Genomic DNA, 6,000 nt, shown 5'->3' with positions numbered 1-6,000 from the left:
CCTTTTCTTATAAGGACCGGAGATCCCAGGTAGCAGCCCCAGACTTGTCTAATGAGGCTACCCTAGATGATTCTTCTCTTTTGCAGGAAGCTCTCTTCTCCGGGATCGACCCAAGACTCCTCCCAGGCGTCATCCCAGAATGTTTTGACCTCTGCGTTCGGGACCGGAGATCCCATCTACCTGCCCCAGACTCCTCCAAGTAAGTAGCTCGAGACATTTTTGTTCTCCTGTAGAGAAATCTCTCAACTCCGACAGCCACCTGAGACTCCTCCCAGGCATCTCCCACAGTCTTCTGTCCTCTGCTTTACCAACCTAAGGGGTCAGGTAGAAGCCCTAGACTCCTCCAAGGAAGCTACCGTTGAGGTTTTTTTCTTTTTTTCGAGGAGCCTCTGACCTCCGGGATTCCCTGTGATTCCTTCCAGACGTCTCCTAGCGTCTTTTGGCCTTTTCTTATAAGGACCGGAGATCCCAGGTAGCAGCCCCAGAATTGTTTAATGAGGCTACCCTAGATGATTCTTCTCTCTTGCAGGAAGCTCTCTTCTCCGGGATCGACCCAAGACTCCTCCCAGGCGTCATCCCAGAATGTTTTGACCTCTGCGTTCGGGACCGGAGATCCCAGCTACCTGCCCCAGACTCCCCCAAGTAAGTAGCTCGAGACATTTTTGTTCTCCTGTAGAGAAATCTCTCAACTCCGACAGCCAGCTGAGACTCCTCCCAGGCATCTCCCACAGTCTTCTGTCTTCTTCTTTACCTACCTAAGGGGTCAGGTAGAAGCCCCAGACTCCTCCAAGGAAGCTACCGTTGACGTTTTTTTCTTTTTTTTGGAGTAGCCTCTGACCTCCGGGATTCCCTGTGATTCCTTCCAGACGTCTCCTAGCGTCTTTTGGCCTTTTCTTATAAGGACCGGAGATCCCAGGTAGCAGCCCCAGACTTGTCTAATGAGGCTACCCTAGATGATTCTTCTCTTTTGCAGTAAGCTCTCTTCTCTGGGATCAACCCAAGACTCCTCCCAGGCGTCATCCCAGAATGTTTTGACCTCTGCGTTCGGGACCGGAGATCCCATCTACCTGCCCCAGACTCCTCCAAGTAAGTAGCTCGAGACATTTTTGTTCTCCTGTAGAGAAATCTTTCAACTCCGACAGCCACCTGAGACTCCTCCCAGGCATCTCCCACAGTCTTCTGTCCTCTGCTTTACCTACCTAATGGGTCAGGTAGAAGCCCCAGACTCCTCCAAGGAAGCTACCGTTGAGGCTTTTTTCTTTTTTGGAGGAACCTCTGCCCTCCGGGATTCCCTGTGATTCCTTCCAGACGTCTCCTAGAGTCTTTTGGCCTTTTCTTATAAGGACCGGAGATCCCAGGTAGCAGCCCCAGACTTGTCTAATGAGGCTACCCTAGATGATTCTTCTCTTTTGCAGGAAGCTCTCTTCTTCGGGATCGACCCAAGACTCCTCCCAGGCGTCATCCCAGAATGTTTTGACCTCTGCGTTCGGGACCGGAGATCCCATCTACCTGCCCCAGACTCCTCCAAGTAAGTAGCTCGAGACATTTTTGTTCTCCTGTAGAGAAATCTCTCAACTCCGACAGGCACCTGAGACTCCTCCCAGGCATCTCCCACAGTCTTCTGTCCTCTGCTTTACCTACCTAAGGGGTCAGGTAGAAGCCCCAGACTCCTCCAAGGAAGCTACCGTTGAGGCTTTTTTCTTTTTTGGAGGAACCTCTGCCCTCCGGGATTCCCTGTGATTCCTTCCAGACGTCTCCTAGAGTCTTTTGGCCTTTTCTTATAAGGACCGGAGATCGCAGGTAGCAGCCCCAGAATTGTTTAATGAGGCTACCCTAGATGATTCTTCTCTTTTGCAGGAAGCTCTCTTCTCCGGGATCGACCCAAGACTCCTCCCAGGCGTCATCCCAGAATGTTTTGACCTCTGCGTTCGTGACCGCAGATCCCATCTACCTGCCCCAGACTCCTCCAAGTAAGTAGCTCGAGACATTTTTGTTCTCCTGTAGAGAAATCTCTCAACTCCGACAGCCACCTGAGACTCCTCCTAGGCATCTCCCACAGTCTTCTGTCCTCTGCTTTACCAACCTAAGGGCTCAGGTAGAAGCCCCAGACTCCTCCAAGGAAGCTACCGTTGAGGTTTTTTCTTTTTTGGAGGAGCCTGTGCCCTCTGGGATCCCCTGTGATTCCTTCCAGACGTCTCCTAGAGTCTTTTGGCCTTTTCTTATAAGGACCGGAGATCCCAGGTAGCAGCCCCAGAATTGTTTAATGAGGCTACCCTAGATGATTCTTCTCTTTTGCAGGAAGTTCTCTTCTCTGGGATCGACCCAAGAGTCCTCCCAGGCGTCATCCCAGAATGTTTTGACCTCTGCGTTCAGGACCGGAGATCCCAGCTACCTGCCCCAGACTCCTCCAAGTAAGTAGCTCGAGACATTTTTGTTCTCCTGTAGAGAAATCTCTCAACTCCGACAGCCAGCTGAGACTCCTCCCAGGCATCTCCCACAGTCTTCTGTCCTCTGCTTTACCTACCTAAGGGGTCAGGTAGAAGCCCCAGACTCCTCCAAGGAAGCTACCGTTGAGGTTTTTTTCTTTTTTGGAGGAACCTCTGCCCTCCGGGATTCCCTGTGATTCCTTCCAGACGTCTCCTAGCGTCTTTTGGCCTTCTCTTATAAGGACCGGAGATCCCAGGTAGCAGCCCCAGACTTGTCTAATGAGGCTACCCTAGATGATTCTTCTCTTTTGCAGGAAGCTCTCTTCTCTGGGATCGACCCAAGACTCCTCCCAGGCGTCATCCCAGAATGTTTTGACCTCTGCGTTCGGGACCGGAGATCCCATCTACCTGCCCCAGACTCCTCCAAGTAAGTAGCTCGAGACATTTTTGTTCTCCTGTAGAGAAATCTCTCAACTCCGACAGGCACCTGAGACTCCTCCCAGGCATCTCCCACAGTCTTCTGTCCTCTGCTTTACCTACCTAAGGGGTCAGGTAGAAGCCCCAGACTCCTCCAAGGAAGCTACCGTTGAGGCTTTTTTCTTTTTTGGAGGAACCTCTGCCCTCCGGGATTCCCTGTGATTCCTTCCAGACGTCTCCTAGAGTCTTTTGGCCTTTTCTTATAAGGACCGGAGATCCCAGGTAGCAGCCCCAGAATTGTTTAATGAGGCTACCCTAGATGATTCTTCTCTTTTGCAGGAAGCTCTCTTCTCCAGGATCGACCCAAGACTCCTCCCAGGCGTCATCCCAGAATGTTTTGACCTCTGCGTTCGGGACCGGAGATCCCAGCTACCTGCCCCAGACTCCTCCAAGTAAGTAGCTCGAGACATTTTTGTTCTCCTGTAGAGAAATCTCTCAACTCCGACAGGCACCTGAGACTCCTCCCAGGCATCTCCCACAGTCTTCTGTCCTCTGCTTTACCAACCTAAGGGGTCAGGTAGAAGCCCTAGACTCCTCCAAGGAAGCTACCGTTGAGGTTTTTTTCTTTTTTTCGAGGAGCCTCTGACCTCCGGGATTCCCTGTGATTCCTTCCAGACGTCTCCTAGCGTCTTTTGGGCTTTTCTTATAAGGACCGGAGATCCCAGGTAGCAGCCCCAGACTTGTCTAATGAGGCTACCCTAGATGATTCTTCTCTTTTGCAGGAAGCTCTCTTCTCTGGGATCGACCCAAGACTCCTCCCAGGCGTCATCCCAGAATGTTTTGACCTCTGCGTTCAGGACCGGAGATCCCATCTACCTGCCCCAGACTCCTCCAAGTAGAGTAGCTCGAGACATTTTTGTTCTCCTGTAGAGAAATCTCTCAACTCCGACAGCCACCTGAGACTCCTCCCAGGCATCTCCCACAGTCTTCTGTCCTCTGCTTTACCTACCTAAGGGGTCAGGTAGAAGCCCCAGACTCCTCCAAGGAAGCTACCGTTGAGGCTTTTTTCTTTTTTGGAGGAACCTCTGCCCTCCGGGATTCCCTGTGATTCCTTCCAGACGTCTCCTAGAGTCTTTTGGCCTTTTCTTATAAGGACCGGAGATCGCAGGTAGCAGCCCCAGAATTGTTTAATGAGGCTACCCTAGATGATTCTTCTCTTTTGCAGGAAGCTCTCTTCTCCGGGATCGACCCAAGACTCCTCCCAGGCGTCATCCCAGAATGTTTTGACCTCTGCGTTCGGGACCGGAGATCCCAGCTACCTGCCCCAGACTCCTCCAAGTAAGTAGCTCGAGACATTTTTGTTCTCCTGTAGAGAAATCTCTCAACTCCGACAGCCACCTGAGACTCCTCCTAGGCATCTCCCACAGTCTTCTGTCCTCTGCTTTACCAACCTAAGGGCTCAGGTAGAAGCCCCAGACTCCTCCAAGGAAGCTACCGTTGAGGTTTTTTCTTTTTTGGAGGAGCCTGTGCCCTCTGGGATCCCCTGTGATTCCTTCCAGACGTCTCCTAGAGTCTTTTGGCCTTTTCTTATAAGGACCGGAGATCCCAGGTAGCAGCCCCAGAATTGTTTAATGAGGCTACCCTAGATGATTCTTCTCTTTTGCAGGAAGTTCTCTTCTCTGGGATCGACCCAAGAGTCCTCCCAGGCGTCATCCCAGAATGTTTTGACCTCTGCCTTCAGGACCGGAGATCCCAGCTACCTGCCCCAGACTCCTCCAAGTAAGTAGCTCGAGACATTTTTGTTCTCCTGTAGAGAAATCTCTCAACTCCGACAGGCACCTGAGACTCCTCCCAGGCATCTCCCACAGTCTTCTGTCCTCTGCTTTACCTACCTAAGGGGTCAGGTAGAAGCCCCAGACTCCTCCAAGGAAGCTACCGTTGAGGCTTTTTTCTTTTTTGGAGGAACCTCTGCCCTCCGGGATTCCCTGTGATTCCTTCCAGACGTCTCCTAGAGTCTTTTGGCCTTTTCTTATAAGGACCGGAGATCCCAGGTAGCAGCCCCAGACTTGTCTAATGAGGCTACCCTAGATGATGCTTCTCTTTTGCAGGAAGCTCTCTTCTCCGGGATCGACCCAAGACTCCTCCCAGGCGTCATCCCAGAATGTTTTGACCTCTGCGTTCGGGACCGGAGATCCCATCTACCTGCCCCAGACTCCTCCAAGTAAGTAGCTCGAGACATTTTTGTTCTCCTGTAGAGAAATCTCTCAACTCCGACAGGCACCTGAGACTCCTCCCAGGCATCTCCCACAGTCTTCTGTCCTCTGCTTTACCAACCTAAGGGGTCAGGTAGAAGCCCTAGACTCCTCCAAGGAAGCTACCGTTGAGGTTTTTTTCTTTTTTTCGAGGAGCCTCTGACCTCCGGGATTCCCTGTGATTCCTTCCAGACGTCTCCTAGCGTCTTTTGGCCTTTTCTTATAAGGACCGGAGATCCCAGGTAGCAGCCCCAGAATTGTTTAATGAGGCTACCCTAGATGATTCTTCTCTCTTGCAGGAAGCTCTCTTCTCCGGGATCGACCCAAGACTCCTCCCAGGCGTCATCCCAGAATGTTTTGACCTCTGCGTTCGGGACCGGAGATCCCAGCTACCTGCCCCAGACTCCCCCAAGTAAGTAGCTCGAGACATTTTTGTTCTCCTGTAGAGAAATCTCTCAACTCCGACAGCCAGCTGAGACTCCTCCCAGGCATCTCCCACAGTCTTCTGTCTTCTTCTTTACCTACCTAAGGGGTCAGGTAGAAGCCCCAGACTCCTCCAAGGAAGCTACCGTTGACGTTTTTTTCTTTTTTTTGGAGTAGCCTCTGACCTCCGGGATTCCCTGTGATTCCTTCCAGACGTCTCCTAGCGTCTTTTGGCCTTTTCTTATAAGGACCGGAGATCCCAGGTAGCAGCCCCAGACTTGTCTAATGAGGCTACCCTAGATGATTCTTCTCTTTTGCAGTAAGCTCTCTTCTCTGGGATCAACCCTAGACTCCTCCCAGGCGTCATCCCAGAATGTTTTGACCTCTGCGTTCGGGACCGGAGATCCCATCTACCTGCCCCAGACTCCTCCAAGTAAGTAGCTCGAGACATTTTTGTTCTCCTGTAGAGAAATCTTTCAACT

The sequence above is a fragment of the Accipiter gentilis genome, unplaced genomic scaffold, assembly GCF_929443795.1.
Source record: "Accipiter gentilis unplaced genomic scaffold, bAccGen1.1, whole genome shotgun sequence".
NCBI classification, from domain to species: domain Eukaryota; kingdom Metazoa; phylum Chordata; class Aves; order Accipitriformes; family Accipitridae; genus Astur; species Astur gentilis.
The sequence above is the reverse complement of the archived record's forward strand: the minus strand, read 5'-3'. Positions refer to the sequence as shown.